The sequence below is a fragment of the Caretta caretta genome, chromosome 4, assembly GCF_965140235.1.
Source record: "Caretta caretta isolate rCarCar2 chromosome 4, rCarCar1.hap1, whole genome shotgun sequence".
NCBI classification, from domain to species: Eukaryota; Metazoa; Chordata; order Testudines; family Cheloniidae; genus Caretta; species Caretta caretta.
The window spans coordinates 73,098,348-73,114,576 of NC_134209.1; the positions used below are offsets into that span (position 1 = coordinate 73,098,348).

Below are 16,229 nucleotides of genomic sequence, written 5' to 3' on the forward strand. Positions count from 1 at the left end.
AATCTAAGGTAGTACTGCAAATGATGAGTAATTATTTCTGGTGTACAATTTTTAGAGCAATCCTGAAAGGGTTGACACTTTTGATTGAAGTTCCCTTAAAAGATGCTCACATTTGATGATGAAAAATATAGATCAGCTGTAATAAAACCACAAGTCTGCAAAGTAGGGATGGATGATTAATATTATTTTTTGTTCAGGGCTTCTAAGCTCTACTATGATACAGACACATCAGGACCCCTTTGTGCTGTAGCAAGAAACAAACCCTGCCTGCAAAAGCTTACGGTCTTATAGACAAGACCCAATATGGGAGTGAAACAAAGAACTAGTGTAAGCAGGGGAGGGAGGGAGGATTAGGACTAGCCCATTACTTGGAAACTGGTGATATTTGTATTCAGGACAGGGAATATTCGGAAGACATTTGAACACTGAGGCTCTCCTTTGTCCATCAATCTATCCTTCACTCCATGCTTCATGGGAAGGAATGGAAGAAGGAACCCACCCATTCCAATAATGGAAAAACTCCTTTCCACTGTCTCACTTTGAGAGATGGAAGAAAGGGAACCCAGGCCTACAAGGCATAGTGAGTAGAAGCAGAGCAGACAGGTAAGTGGCATCTGCATAGTGTTGTTGTGAACTATTTAAATATATTTCAGAAATTCACTGCTCAGAGATACCACTGTAACAGCATTGACTGACACTTTCCATTTCAACGTGAATCCAGCAACAGGATAGTCCTTTGCAGGATTTTATGCTGCATTTTCTCAGTTTTCCTAAGCTTCTCATTTCTGACTACCGGTGTTTTGTTCTTAGTAAAACTGTGCCCTGCCTTCAAAGTTCATATCCAGCAGAATCATAATGAAAATATGAATACAAGAGAAGGGGGAGAAAAAGGAGGTTTTTACTTGACCAAATCCACTGACATAAATGGGCACAATTCCAGTGGTTTAAGAATGAGTACAAGTTCCCCTTCCTTTATAGTGGCCTGAAGTTGGAATACCCTGGGTAGGGACTCACAATCTAAAAAATCCAAAGTACTCAGTGTAAACAGGAAAGGAAATATGCTCAAGAGGAATGATTTCACATTGAAAATTCTATGCCAATGCATGAGGTCTGGCACTTTTAGAGAAATGACATATCTGAGATCTCTGACCTGCTTCATTGGATTTGTGTTTGGATTTTATGCTGCATTTTCTCAGTTTTCCTAAGTTTCTCATTTCTGACTACCGGTGTTTTGTTCTTAGTAAAACTGTGCCCTGCCAAGAACATTAAGTTGGCAAAGAGCAGCTTGCATGTCTCGTTATGCTGTTGCCAAAGAAGATGTGATTTTGAAGGCCCCTTGTGGGGGGCCTGGAGGCTGTTACTGCCAATTTGCTCTAGTATTCAACATTGCAAGAATAAGCAGAATCAGGATTTCTCTTTTAAAAACTGCTTCAAGCTTCTCTATAAGTGTATTGAGTAGATTTTTAACAACAATTTGTACATATAAAGTGTGTCTCATTTGAGGATCTCTGTTTACCTTTTTAGGACCATGGCTGTGCTAGGTGCTATACTAAACAGATAGAATTCATAATGTGTGTTTGCCTTAAAAACAATTTGTAAAGTTGTGCTTTTTAAAAGCTGAGTGAATAATGCAATAGGGCTGAAATCCTACAGCACCTTAATATATAGACAGCATATACAAACTTCTCATGGATCTTCCTAAATGCATGAACAGAGATATATAAACTACATTCGTTCTCTAGAGGGATGAGGAGTTATTTTAGCCTCCTTATTCATTCTGTCCTGAGGACATTTTCAATGAACAACATAAAATTGTACTGAATGGTTGGCAAAATTATACCTAGCATGTGGTTTATTTAAGTCTGTGCTTCTAATTGAGGTCTGAACAGAATAGGAATAGGCCTCAAAATTCTTTTAACCTTTGAATGTTGGGAAATGAAAATCAGTTACAATTTATTTTCATGGAGGAATATGAATTAGATAAGAATATGAGCTGGACATGGAATTCTACCCTGAGTCCTGTATTGAGCCCAATAACTTCATTTATCTTTTAGAAAAACATCCGGTCTTGACCAAAAGCCTCCAAGTAATAAAGAATTTGCCAAATCTCTAGGTAATTGGTTCCAATGACTAATTATCTTCACCATTAAAAATTTGCATCTTAATTCCCATTTGAACATTGTTGACTTCAGCTTCCAGCCACTGGATTGTGTTATGCCTGTGTCTGTGAGATTAAAGACCCAGCTGTGATGGGTTCTCCCAGGGGCACCACTTGGAACTGGGATCCACTGAGCTCGCCTGACCCACCAGCCTGGATTCCCTTTTCACTGTGCTGCTGTAACAAGTTCTCAAACTCCTTTCCAGCACACCCACACTGGTAGGAATACACCCAGCTGCAATTTCACAGAGATGCTGAGATCAGCTCTGCATAGGAAAGCTCAGCTAAGGAGTTGCCCAGATACTCAAGTGGACACCCCCCTCTAGAGTGCAAACCCAAAATTACACTATCTTGAACTTTACAGCATAGCTCATGAAATTCGCTCCCTCCCTCCATGTGAAAAGTGATATGCAACAGCTTTTTGCTCCCCAGTTATGAATTCCACACACTGGGTTAAGACAAAATAGAACAAGTTTATTAACTACAAAAGGTAGATTTTATGTGATTATAGGGGATAGCAAACAGATCAAAGCAGATTACCTAGCAAATGAAGCAAACATGCAAGCTAAGCTTAATATACTAAAAGAAACTGGTATAACTAGCAAATTCTCACCCTAAATGTTGTTTTAGGCAGATTGCAGAGGTTCTTGAAGGCATGCAAGTCTTGCTTGCAGCTTAAATCTCCAGGTATTTCTTTCACAGACCAGACACCTTCTAGCCTGGGATCAGTCCTTTCTTCCCCAGTTCAATCTTAGGAGTTTATAGCAGCCATCATGGGCAGGGAGACAGTGAAGAACAAACCACGATTATATCACTCCCCTGCCTTAAATAGATTTTACATATGGCCAGAATCCTTTGTCTTCCAGTGTGATTCCCACCCCTGGCCAATGGAAAAATACTAGTTTTTAACATGGAATCCAGTATCAGGGGACATGATCACATGACCCTGCAGCCATAACTCAAAGTCTATTTGCAGCATCCACAGGAAGGCTTTCCAGGAATGTGGGTGATTAGCATCTTCAAAGACCTATTGTTCTACCTAATGGCCCATTGACTTGTTCCCAGCTAGCCCTCTGGACTGATTGTATTCTGTCTAGTGGGCATTCCCCATGTATAAACACAATTTATAGTACACATACATAGTCAATATTTCTAACTTCAGATACAGAAATGATACATGCATAGAAATAGGATAATCATATTCAGTAAATCATAACCCTTCCAATGATCTCTTACATGACCCATGTCACATAAAATACTTAGTTATTCCATAATTACATTATAACAATATCTCTATGAAGAATATGGGGGCATAGTGTCACACCAGCTACTATCAGATTTCTTTTCCCTGTGTAGGTATTTTTAGGTTATGTTTAAATGGCCTCTTAGCCTTCTCTAAGATAACCTAAACAAACTGAGCTTCTTTATTCTTTCACTAACATTGTTTTCTAGACCACAAATGATTTTTGTAGCTCTTATCAACCATCTCCAGTTTTTCAGCATTCTTTTTAAAAGGTGGACATTAGAACTGGACAGAGGTACTATCCACCTCCTTGTCCATATTCCCCAGTTAATATATTAAATTATTGTGTTAGCTCTTTTTTGCCACCTCATCTCAGTGGGGTTCATGTTCAGTTGGTTATTTACAATAACCTTACAGATCTTAGAATATCCATGGGAGGGATGACCTTCCCCTCTGCTGACTGTGGGGAGGCAAGTCTAACCTGAATGATTTGGAGAGAGATCTGCAACCTTAAGGCAACAGATTTTGCTACCTAACTTTGGTCCTCTGGTGGCTTCTTGTTCTTGAGGGCATGATTTCAAAGAGCACTGGATACAGAAAACATGGAGAGTCCCTGCTGACTGTTTCTTGGAGCGTTAATGTTTGCCACCTCATTACCTCCCTAGAATTGAGATGTTATAATAACCTTCATTTGTAACAGCAGCCCTGTTGGAAAAGGGAGTTACAATCCCAAAAAATAAGTCACAGGGCCCCATCCAATTAACAAAAGGGGATATGAAACAGAAACCTTTTAAAATATCTTATTTTGGTGAGAAGAACAGTTTTGACTCTGCCCTTATTGAAAATCCTAATCCAAATCAGACTGTAAAAATTCTTGTAACATAAAATGCATCTTTCAAAAATTTGGATACTGTCTAGAGAAGGGACATTTAAAGTTCTCTGTAATATTTATTTATTCCCATTCTGAATGGTTAGTATTTTTACATCAATTTAGCACACATGTAAATTATCGCACAAGGTGCAAGTCTGCTTCTAGTGCTCTGTATTTGTGTCAGACTAGCAAGGGCTAGGAATCTTTGTCAGTTTTAATATAAACCAACTCAAATCTACTAATTAGCCAAGTGAGGGTCTGTTTATTACAGCTCTAATTCATGTACTATAATTAGTTTGAATCTATAATATTGATTTAGTAGTAATTACAGCTGTGTGAATGTTAAGATTATGTTTCAGAAACCTGTCTAGATTTTGGTTCCAGATAATGAAGCTTTCATTTAACTGCTGTTTAGAAAAGGCTTTGAAATATAGTAAAATACATATTATAGATAATGGAAAAGCATAAGCCAACCTCCCCCAACATTTTATGCTACCTGTTATAAATGAAATATGTTAGAAATAGCCTAATAATGAATGGACAATCACCATTTATATTCAGCTATCTAGTTAGTGATATAATAGACCTCATTGAATATACTCTCCCCAGGAGGTACGTGTATAACTCTCCTGTTAGCGTTAAAGTATTAGTTAACTACATGCACATTGAGAGAGGAAGACAACCCATGAGTTCAACATTGCAAATTAGCTTCAATATTTTGTGGATATTGTAATGTAATTTTGAGAAATTTTCAATTCAGTGTGCACACATAATGTACAGTCATTATACTACGAGTCAAAATTGTAGCACTGAAGAGTAATATTACTCTGGTAATGATAGAGCTTTCAACAAATTGTTTAGTCTGTTTTTAATCAAATTGTGTTGGTGGTAAACTTGATTTCAAATATCTACAGGCAAAAACAGAGAATACCCATTCAGATAACTCCCTTCCCAGAACAGTCGCCTAGTTTGCAATTAGCATGGCAATCAAGTCACCAGTTTTATATTAACTGAAATAGTAAATCAGAATGAAAAGCAAATTAGGAATGTGAATACTTGCAGCAATAATCATGGCAAATAGTTCACAAGCAAACACAGACTGAAAGATGTCCATATAAACTAGTGGTGACCAACCTGTAGCCTCAAACTGTGCCTTTCAGAGCAACTGGGCTAAAAAGAAAATACACATTTGATTATGCATTTAAAATACATCAGCTGAGCCCCACCTTATGAGTTTCAACCTCACATCTGAACCATCCCCATCCCTATGGAGAGGCAGTAGGGGGCCTTGATTCCCACTTATCCCCATGTAGCTGCAGGAGCATTGTAGTGTAAACCAGGAGCCCTTCGACTAGATGCTGTCCCCTGCAGCAGTTGCTCAGCAGGTCCACTACGGACTGCCCGCTGCATTGCAGGGGAAAGAGAAGAACGCTTTGGATCCTCCATTGCCTGTTTCTCTTCCAAGCGAGGGTGAACCCTGGGGAGGAGCAGAACAGAAGTTTGTCTGGCTCTGCCTGACCCTGAGGAAACATCTGTGAAAGGATGACTCCCTCTGTCCCAAATATCCAACCAGTGCAGCCCAGGAGAAGGGTAAAAGAGGAGAAGCTGAGACGAAACACCTATTTATGAATTATGATCCACCGATTTATATAAATATGTTATGTTTTCTGTATTATTCATTATCCTATTTCTTAGGCAATCTAACATCTCATTTACTTTTTTGATTGCAGCTGCACATTGAACAGAGTATTCACTGTGCTGTTTACAATGGCATCAGATTCCTTTCTTGAGTTGATACAGGTAATTTAGAACTGTGTAAGGTTTAGAAAAACTTTAAAATTTTCCCTCCAATGTGCAGGCCATACTTTTCATTTATTGATATTGAATTTCATATGCCATACAATTACCCATTTACCTAGCTTGATCATTTTTTTCTGAGGTCCCTCAGTGACTTCTCGGGTGCTGACTAACCTAAATAATTGTGTGTCATCTGCAAATTTTCCTGCCTCTCTACTCAGGACAATATTTTGTCTCTTGCCCAGGACTTCTTTAGTAGCCAACAGACTCAAAACTTTTATTTTTATAAAAAGGTTTCTATCTAGCCAACCTGGTTGCAAAGAAAAATATGAAAACGTGCGTCAAGTGTAAGTGATGCAGTGGTATCTACTTGAGTCTGCAGACAGCCTGAAACGATTACTTTGAAAGAGGTGAATTGCCCCCTGCATCTTAATAAAGTGTTCACTCCAAGATGCACTGCACTGGAAGTCCCCACCAAAATCCCCCCAATGGAGGACTCTGTGTGTGGCAGGAAAAGCGTGTAGTGGGGCTGACCCACACGCGGAGATGTACCCCAGTTGCTGTTCCTGTAGTGAAGAAATGCCACTGCAGGTGAAGGGTGGGTCCTAGGTTGCACAGGTGGGACAATGCTTATATAAGTTATTGGTTGAATCATGCTGAATAACAAACAAATTCATAAAAATTGTAGGTCCACTCTGGAGATGCTAAATGGGCCTACAGCTGGCAAGCTGGAACCTGGAGCTTTCCAGCAATTCCAAGCCCTGCTGAAGGACATGTCCAGGGAAAAGGGGTACGGCTTGGGGGAGATAAGTAAAGAGAGGCTCTTACATTGTGTTAGCTGTGCAAGGGCCTGGCCAGTGCAAACTAACCTCAAGATCTAGGGGCTGCAAAGCCACTTTTGCCACTTTACCCAGAATTGCACCAAATGCAGCTCTGTTCACCTAAAGGTTGTGTGAATAGCAGTATGCTCTAACGTGCTGCACTGTATCTCCCTCAGGTGGACACTGTGGGCATGAGCTGAAAGGTCCCAAAGAGCCCAAACTGCAGGACAGTATAGTCATGCCGTAAGAGTGTCAAATTTACAGTATCAGTGTAATCAGACTTGGATTAGAACAGTCTGGGGCCTTTAGCACACCCCTATCTGGCACCAAGGACACCACCTTCATTCTGGAACTATGCCTGCTTGGGGTGTGGAAGGTAGGGGCCAACAAGCTGATCCATCTGCTGAGTCGATGAAGGACCTACAACTTCTCTTGGTGTAAGTTGGGGGCCCCCTGTTCCCTGGCCCACAGCTTCCTGTCATGAGGTAGGCTAGGATCTGTCTCGGGGAAGGAATTTCTCCACACATTCCCCTCCCAGGGGTGGGAGCTAAACCTGCAGGCAGTCTACTCCATGTGTACTTCTCTGGCTAGCTGTAGTGACATGACTGACACCAACATGTGACCTCCAAATCTGGGAGTGATGTGTACAAAGCTATAGTGCACAATGGTCAATCTAGCCCTGTGTGGAATTTTCTATATACAAAGACAACAGATAACAGGGCCAGGATCATTTGTTCTGGCTGCTTTGCACTGCTTCAGATTGTAAAATAGCTTTACATGCAATTTAACTAGTTATATTGGGTTTACACCTGCTTTGAATCAGTGGCATGCAAAATGTCAGAGCATATCAGTAAATCTGACTTGATTTTACTCTGTTAAAAAAAATCCTCTAAAACAAAATTGAAGGATTTTCAAAGATTCTGTCAAAATACTTTCAAAGCTGGAGTGGGGGAAAACAAAGGGTTCTCTCTGTCTGTATGTGTCTTTTGCCGGGACCAGAGCAGGAATGCAGGTCAGAACTCCTGTAAAGGGTTAATAAGTAATCTCGTTAGATGTGCATTAGATTCTGTTTTGTTTAAATGGCTGATAAATTAAGTTGTGCTGAATGGAATGTATATTCCTGTTTTTGTGTCTTTTTGTAACTTAAGGTTTTGCCTAGAGGGATTCTCTATGTTTTGAATCTGATTACTCTGTAAGGTATTTACCATCCTGATTTTACAGAGGTGATTCTTTTACTTTTTCTTCAATTAAAATTCTTCTTTTAAGAACCTGATTGATTTTTCATTGTTCTTAAGATCCAAGGGTTTGGGTCGGTGTTCACCTATGCAAATTGGTGAGGATTTTTATCAAGCCTTCCCCAGGAAAGAGTGTGTAGGGCTTGGGGGGATTTGTGGGGGAAAGATGTTTCCAATTGGGCTCTTTCCCGGTTATATTTTGTTAGACGCTTGGTGGCAGCTATAAAGTCCAGGGACAAAGGGAAAAATAGTTTGTACCTTGGGGAAGTTTTAACCTAAGCTGGTAAAAATAAGCTTAGGGGGTTTTTCATGCAGGTCCGCACATCTGTACCCTAGAGTTCAGAGTGGGGAAGGAACCTTGACAACTTCCATAGCAAATATGCTCATTTGATAAGAAAAAACATGAGACCAATTCTGCTATCTCAACCTCATATTCAAGCTCATATTCAAGCTCAAAGCTTCCTTTAAACATATCTTCATAATAGCAAATCAGGCCCTCATTGACACCTATGCAACCCCAGTGGTTCCAATTAGTCTATTTGCAGCACCTGTGCTACCTCTAGTCCTTTCATGTGGGAGTCGCACAGTAATTTAGTAAACAAGATGTAAGAGAAAGACAAAACCTAGTTCACTCTGACTTAGTTACAGGGCTAAAAGGGCTGAAAAGCAGCAAAAGCTTGTATTAGTTGCTAAAGTCAGCAGCTATTTCTCTGAATAAACAGAGAGGGACAAATCCTCCTGTCTGGTCATGCTGTTTGGTGCAAGATGAGGGGAAGAAAGAAAATGTTAGTTTTAAGTCACCTTTGCCTCCCACAGATCCTGTGGCTGACCTGCACCAGTCTGAGCCCCTGAGAGCTGCTGTAACTTACACCAGCTGCCCATGGCAACCAAAGTTCACTAGCGTGTAGGAATGTCTTGTCTATGCTGCCTTTTCCAATACACAGCCCCTGCACTTGGTTCAGGACTGTACTGGCCCATGTAGAAACTGCCACCATATGTATAGTCTACATGAAGAAGCCTTTGACCTTAAAGAGCTGGTTAAATCACAGCAGTACAAAGCAGCCAGTTCAGGTCCAGGATCAAGGAGTACAGTATGTATGTTTGAGAAAGAAGGGTCCATTGTTACATATTCACATTTCAGACTACAACTGCACTTAATATGTCTGAAAAAGATACAAGGAAGTGATTTCATTCATTCTCAGAGTAATAAGTATTTTGAATTAAATAATGAACAAGTTCGAATGATAGAAGATTCAGGAAGAACTTATAGCAGCTTCCTAAGGAACATATTTTATTCAGAAAAATAACCTTAATGAATATTTATTAAAACTATTTTTATAATAGGGGCTTCTGGTAAATCATCATTTCAACATAAATATCAATAGTGAACTACAACAATTGTTGTCTATCACACCAAGTATAAAAAATATATGCAATCAAATTTAGAGAAGTTTTAAAAGTATTGTTCTAAAATCTAATAACAACAAAGCTCAGAAATCAATATTGAAAGAAACATTACACAAAAGACAGTGTAAAGCAGACATTGATAAATGCTGAGGAAGAGAAGTTTGGAACAAGGATATTACCTATTTGGTAACAAAAGAAGAACAAAGAAAACCAGGGAAACAAACTAGTTAACAGAGAAAAGCAAACAAAGAACACCAGGTGATGCTTTGCATCCAAGGGAAGATGAGGGGAAAAAAGAAGGTGTTTGAGTGATTACATTTGCTTTCTTTGCTTAGAAACCCACTACTCTTGTAGCCATGTAATCAAGATGGTCATTTGAATTATCTCTGGCTATAATATGAGTCATGCTGTAATGTTGGAGAAAGATCGCCTCCCAGAAATAACCCCATCTTCTGCAGGAAGTGTTCTAAAGATGCAAAGTCAATGGCAAACTTTGTTTCCTTCATCTCTTCAGAAGGAAGTAAGAACTGAAATGCCAATGGTATCCATCACAAAAGTGCCTGTGTGCAAATGAGTAGCCCAAAGTGCTTGGAAAATTAACTTGAGCAGTTTTAGGCCTATATATTTAAAGAATTTTGTAGGATCTTAGCAGAATTACTCTCATTAACTTGATGATTTAAAAATAAAATCAAAAAACCACCATATTTTAATGTAAATCAGATTTTTATTTACACTGAATACAGTTTTTTTTAAATAAAAATTTACAATTAAATTGAAATTATATTAAGGCCTAACTTTACTATAATCTATTAAAATCATTTAAATTAAACTTAAAAAGTATTGAAACAGTATGTTTACTGCTGAAGTTTCAAAGAAATTCAAACTACTGAACTGATGGAAGTCAATGGTTAAACTCCAGGAACCACAGTTTGCTAAAGGCCTAAACTAGCTTTTGACCGCAGTACCCTCTTGCATGGTGGAGAAAAAATATTTTCTTGTTTATCTCTGCCAATAAAAACTAGATGTAACAGGATGAGATCTACTAGTTCTAAAAACTAAAGACCAGAAACAATCAGTTCAATTAATTAACTACAGATAATGCTTCCTTCTTTTTAAATAAATCAGTTAGTTTTAATAAACTTACCTTTTTTCTTATGTATCCAGCATAGGCATCGACACAGAAAAAAATTAGTGGGTGTTTGGCATCCATGGGCATCCAACTCGAATACTGTGTGCAGATGTCATTGCCCCATCTCAAAAAAGATATATTGAAATTGGAAAAGGTTCAGAAAAGGGCAACAAAAATGACTAGGGGTATGGAATGGCTTCCATATGAGGAAAGATTAATAAGCCTGGGACTTTTCAGCTTGGAAAAGAGACAACTAAGGGGGGATATGATAGAGGTTTATAAAACCATGACTGGTGTGGAGAAAGTAAATAAGGAAGTGTTGTTTACTCCTTCTCATAACACAAGAACTATGGGTCACCAAATGAAATTAATAGGCGGCAGGATTAAAAGAAACAAAAGGAAGTATTTCTTCACACAGCACACGGTCAGCCTGCGGAACTCTTTGCCAGAGGATGCTGTGAAGGCCAAGACTATAACGGGGTTCAAAAAAGAACTAGATAAATTCATGGAGGATAGGTCCATCAATGGCTATTAGCCAGGATGTGCAGGGATGGTGTCCCTAGCCTCTGTTTGCCAGAAGCTGGGAATGGGCAACAGGGGATGGATCACTTGATGATTACCTGTTCTGTCATTCCCTCTGGGGCACCTGGCATTGGCCACTGTCAGAAAGACAGGATACTGGGCTAGATGAACCTTTGGTCTGATGCAGTATCGCTGTTCTTATGTTTTAATGGCTACCACCCAATGAGAATCAATCTTTGTTTAGGAAAATAACTAAAAAGTACAAATGCAAAACAAGATTAAATTGGATAATTTAAATAAAGGTTTCTGTTTACTGATTTAAATCATGATTAAAATCAGTAATTTAAATTGGTTAAGTTTCTTTAATTGTCAGTAAATCCAGTTCTTTTATTCAAGGTTTTTTTTCTTTATGAGCTTCAGATCCAAATTGCATTAATTCACTTTTTCGCTATAAAAATCCTTTAGCCATTTGGTAGATCAAACCCCTAACGGACATAGAAGCTGCCATGTTAGGTCAGGCCATGGTCCATCTTGCCCAGTATCCTGACTCTGGCAATGGCCCATTCCATAGCTTCAGGGGCAATGTATAGAACAGGGCAGTTATGGGAGGGATCCACCTCACTCTTCCACTCCTGTCTTCTGGTAGTCAAAGGTTTAGGGTTGCCCCATGCATGAGCTTGCATCCCTTAGCTAATAGACATTTATGGGCCTATCCTCCCTGAACTTAGTCAGTCGTTTTTTTGAACTGGGTTCAAAATTGCAATGATTTTCACAAGTTAGTTGTGCATAGCATGAAAAGTACTTCCTCTTGTTTGTATTAAACCTACTGCCTATTAATATCATTGGGTAACCCCTGGTTTTTGTATTGTGTGAAAGTATAAATAACACTTCTCTATTCACTTTTTCCACACCATTCATGCTTTTATCAATCTCTGTCATTTTCCCCTGTAGTTGTCTTTTTCTAGGATGAACAGCCCTAATCTTTTTAGTATCTTCTCATATGAAAGCCATTCTATACCTTTGGGTACTTTTGTTGCCCTTCTCTGAACCTTTTCCAGTTCCACTATGTCCTTTTTGAGATGGGATGACCAGAACCAGTATTCAAGGTGTTGGCGCACCATCAATTTATGTAGTGGCATTATGATATTTTCTGTCTTATTTCCTATCCCTTTCCTAATAGTTCATAACATACTATTAGCCTTTTTTGACCACTGCTGTGCATTGAGCTGAAGTTTTCAGCAGACTAACCACAGTAATTCCAGGATCTCTTTCTTGAGTGGTAACAGCTAAATTAGAAACCATTTAGAATGCATAAGTATGTTAATAAATTCTCCTGAAGGTGACTTAAGTCACTTAAGATATTAAATACATTCCCAGATTAGTGTTGCCAGCTACATTTTCCTTTCTATAGGCACAGCCCTGCTCTAAGTAATTATTAAGACAAACTGGAAAGGCCCCAACTCTAACATTCCCAGCTACTGTAGTTGTTTTTCTTATTATGTTTTCAGCAATGAGGCTCCTCTCTTGCATTATGTTGTGGACACTATTCTCATTCTAGCACTATGTAACTCCCTGAACGGTTGGCCTAATTTTGCCTGCACTTAAATGGGGGCAAATACCATTTAAGTAAGTGGGAGCTGAGCTTGTGTAAGCAAGGATGAAGGTTACGACTTAATGTCTTCACCCCTGTCATATCAAGGATTTATACACAATGAAATTATTTTCTTTTTTCATTTCTATTTTAAGGATTTAGCTTGGACTGTAATTCACATCAGCCTGTAACATCAGGGAGAAGCAAAACTAGGAATTTGTGGACAGCTATCTAGAAAAGGAGTCTGAGGCATGATCTACACACAGTATAAATATTTTGGATAAGGGGTAATATATTTATTTATTTTTAATACGAAAATAGTTATACAAGGGAAGCCCCTATTGTGGACCCACACATACTGATACAAAGATGCTTTATGCCAGTATAGCTTATTCTTGGGTATAGTTAAAGTGGCACAGCTTTTATGTGTACACAAATCCTGAGAAAGATGTACAGTTAAAATGTAAAACAAACTATCTGTTGGCAGCGTACCCCTATAAATTCCTCCAAGCCATGGAATAAATTGAATTTATCTGCATACTGTTCCACTACTCTATCCCTCTTGGAATTCAGTTGCATTGTATAAAATAAATTTCTCACAGCAACAAAACAAACAAAATCCTTCTGCCCTTTTCCTGTGACAGCCAGCCTGAGTTAATTTGAGTCTTAAGAGATCAAGAATGCTCCTTAACTAGAAGCTGAGTGTCCCCAACTCTCCAAACTTTTCTGACCTTCCACTAGGGTTTTTGGTGGTCTTTTCAATTGACTGAGGAGAAAGTCTTGATGGGTTAGGAATATTTTTGTCACTCATTGGTAAACTAGGCATTCAAAATTCCTGCTATTAAAAAAACTTTAAACTGCATCCTTTCATGTGATATATCCTGTAAAAATAGGTAGATAGACTATTCTATTGTCTAATTGCTAACAGTGGAGCTGATCAAGCATCATCAGCCATTGCCTTTGGTTATTCAAGAAATGGTTAGATCAGCACTTGAGTCCTGCCGGAATGCTCTGGAATGCCATTCTGGCATTTTGGGGGGAGCCAGAACAGCATTCTAGTACTTCTTATTACCTAGCCACCAAGTCTACTTCTGGAGTGGGGCTCTGGGTCTGAACTCAACATCCCCCAACCCACCCTCAAATTCCAGAAGGAGAGATGGTGACTTAGTAACCTGGGTGGCCATCTCTCCTTCCACAGCAGGCGCAGAGGAGGTGGGGGACGCAGCATGAGGAGATAGTGCCCCTGCTTTGAGATATACTTGGCCAGTGCCTCCATGAGAGCACTGGTCAATGATTGGACAACAGCCAGTCAGTTTGATTGAATTCAAGCCCCTCCCTGCAGCAAATCATCATTTTCCTCTCTCCCCTTCGACACCCTTCTCTCTAGTTTTAAATCCAAGTCCATGTAACATTCCCTGGGAGACTCACAACAAACACTAGTGCCCTATGGTGATTAACTCCACAGCTGGCACAGAAACACACCACCAACATCCTAGTATCTCAAGAGGATATTAACAATAGCTAATAAAGTTAGACACCCAGTATGTCTGGATAACATATAACCAAAGAGTTTAAAAAAGAGCTGGCTGAGGAGCTTGCTAGACCACTTTTTGAAAAGTCTTGGAACACTGGGAAAGTTCCAGAAGTCTGGAAAAAAGTTAATGTTGTGCCAGTATTTAAAAAGGGTAAATGGGATGACCCAGGTAATTATAGGCCTGTCAGTCTGACACCAGTCCTGGGCAAGATAATGGAGTGGCTGATATGCGACTTGATTAATAAAGAATTTTAAAAAGTAGAACAAAATTAATGCCAATCAGCATGGGTTTATGTAAAATAAATCCAGTCAAAGTAATTTACTATACATATTTTTTATGAGATTATACATTTGGTTAATAACAGTAATAGTGTTGATGTAATATACTTAGACTTCTAGAAGGCGTTTGATTTGGTACCATACAATGTTTTAATTAAAAATCTAAATCAACGTAAAATTAACATGGCACACATTAAATTGATTAAAAGTTGGCTATCTCAAAATGTAATTGTAAATGATGAATTATCATTGAGCAGGTGTGTTTCTGCTGGGGTTCCACAGGGATTGGTTCTTGGCCCTGTACTATTTAACATTTTTATCAATGACCTGGAAGAAAACATAAAATCATCATTGATAATGTTTGCAGATGACAACAAAATTGGGGGAGTGGTAAGTAATGAAGAAGACAGGTCACTAATACAGTATGATCTGGATTGGTTGGTAAACTGGGTGCAAGGAAACAATATGCATTTTAATTCAGCTAACTGTAAATGTATACTTCTAGAATAAAGACTATACTTACAGGATGGGGAACTCTATCCTGGGAAGCAATGACTCTGAAAAAGATTTAGGAGTTATGGTGGATTATCAGCTGAACATGAGCTCCCATTGTGGACACTTGTAGCCAACGGGCTAATGTTATCCTTGGTTGCATAAACAGAGGAATCTTCAGTAGAAGTGGAGTAGGATGTTGTATTCGGTACTGGTGAGACCACTGCTGTCCACAATTCAAGAAGGATGCTGATAAATTGGAGAGGTTCCAGAGAAGGTCCAGACAAAGGTCCTCTTTGCCGGGACACAGAGTAAAGGGTGGGCCCAGGTCCCACAAGCAGCCATTGGAGGAGTGACACAGTTGGGGCAGTAAAGGGAAGGTCTAGACCAATAGGAGGATTGGGTCAAAAGAAATCTGCACTTGTCCTTGTTGAACCTCATCAGAGCCCTGCACTTAGGATGGAAGAATCCTATGCACTGCTACAGGTTGGGGACCAATTGGCTAAGCAGCAGTTCTGCAGAAAAAGACCTGGGGATTACAGTGGATGAGAAGCTGGATATGAGTCAGCAGTGTGTCCTTGTTGCCAAGAAGGCTAACGGCTTATTGGGCTGCATTAGTATGAGCACTGCCAGCAGATCGAGGGAAGTGATTATTCTCCTCTATTCGGCACTGGTGAGGCCGCATCTGGAGTATTGCATCCAGTTTTTGGCCCCCCACTACAGAAAGGATGTGGTCAAATTGGAGAGAGTCCAGCGGAGGACAAGGAAGATGATTAGGGGTCTGGGGTACAAGATTTATGAGGAGAGGCTGAGGGAATTGGGCTTATTTAGTCTGCAGAAAAGAAGAGTGAGGGGGAATTTGATAGCAGCCTTCAGCTACCTTAAGGGGGGTTCCAAAGAGAATGGAGCTCGGCTGTTCTCAGTGGTGGAAGATGACAGAACAAGGAGCGATGGTCCCAAGTTGCAGTGGTGGAGGTCTAGGTTGGATATTAGGAAAAAACTAATTCACTGGGAGGGTGGTGAAGCACTGAATGTGTTACCTAGGGAGGTGGTGGAATCTTTATCCTTAACGGTTTTTAAGGCCTGGCTTGATAAAGCCCTGGCTGGGATGCTTTGAGTTGGTGCTGGTCCTGCTTTGAGCAGGGGATTG

At 39.6% G+C, this 16,229-nt stretch overlaps 1 long non-coding RNA gene across 4 annotated transcripts in view; it reads left to right on the top strand.

Moving 5' to 3' along the window:
- Nucleotides 1–325: 325 nt before the first annotated feature.
- Nucleotides 326–16,229, top strand: part of LOC125635617 (uncharacterized) — a 191,863-nt gene continuing 175,959 nt past the window's right edge. The window contains exons 1-2 of one of the 4 annotated variants that reach the window (XR_012668119.1): nt 326–603; nt 6,003–6,072. This is a non-coding gene — a long non-coding RNA (uncharacterized LOC125635617). The remainder of the gene's footprint in view (nt 604–6,002; nt 6,073–16,229) is intronic. The other 3 variants (XR_012668120.1, XR_012668117.1, XR_012668118.1) reach the window with 3 other exon arrangements.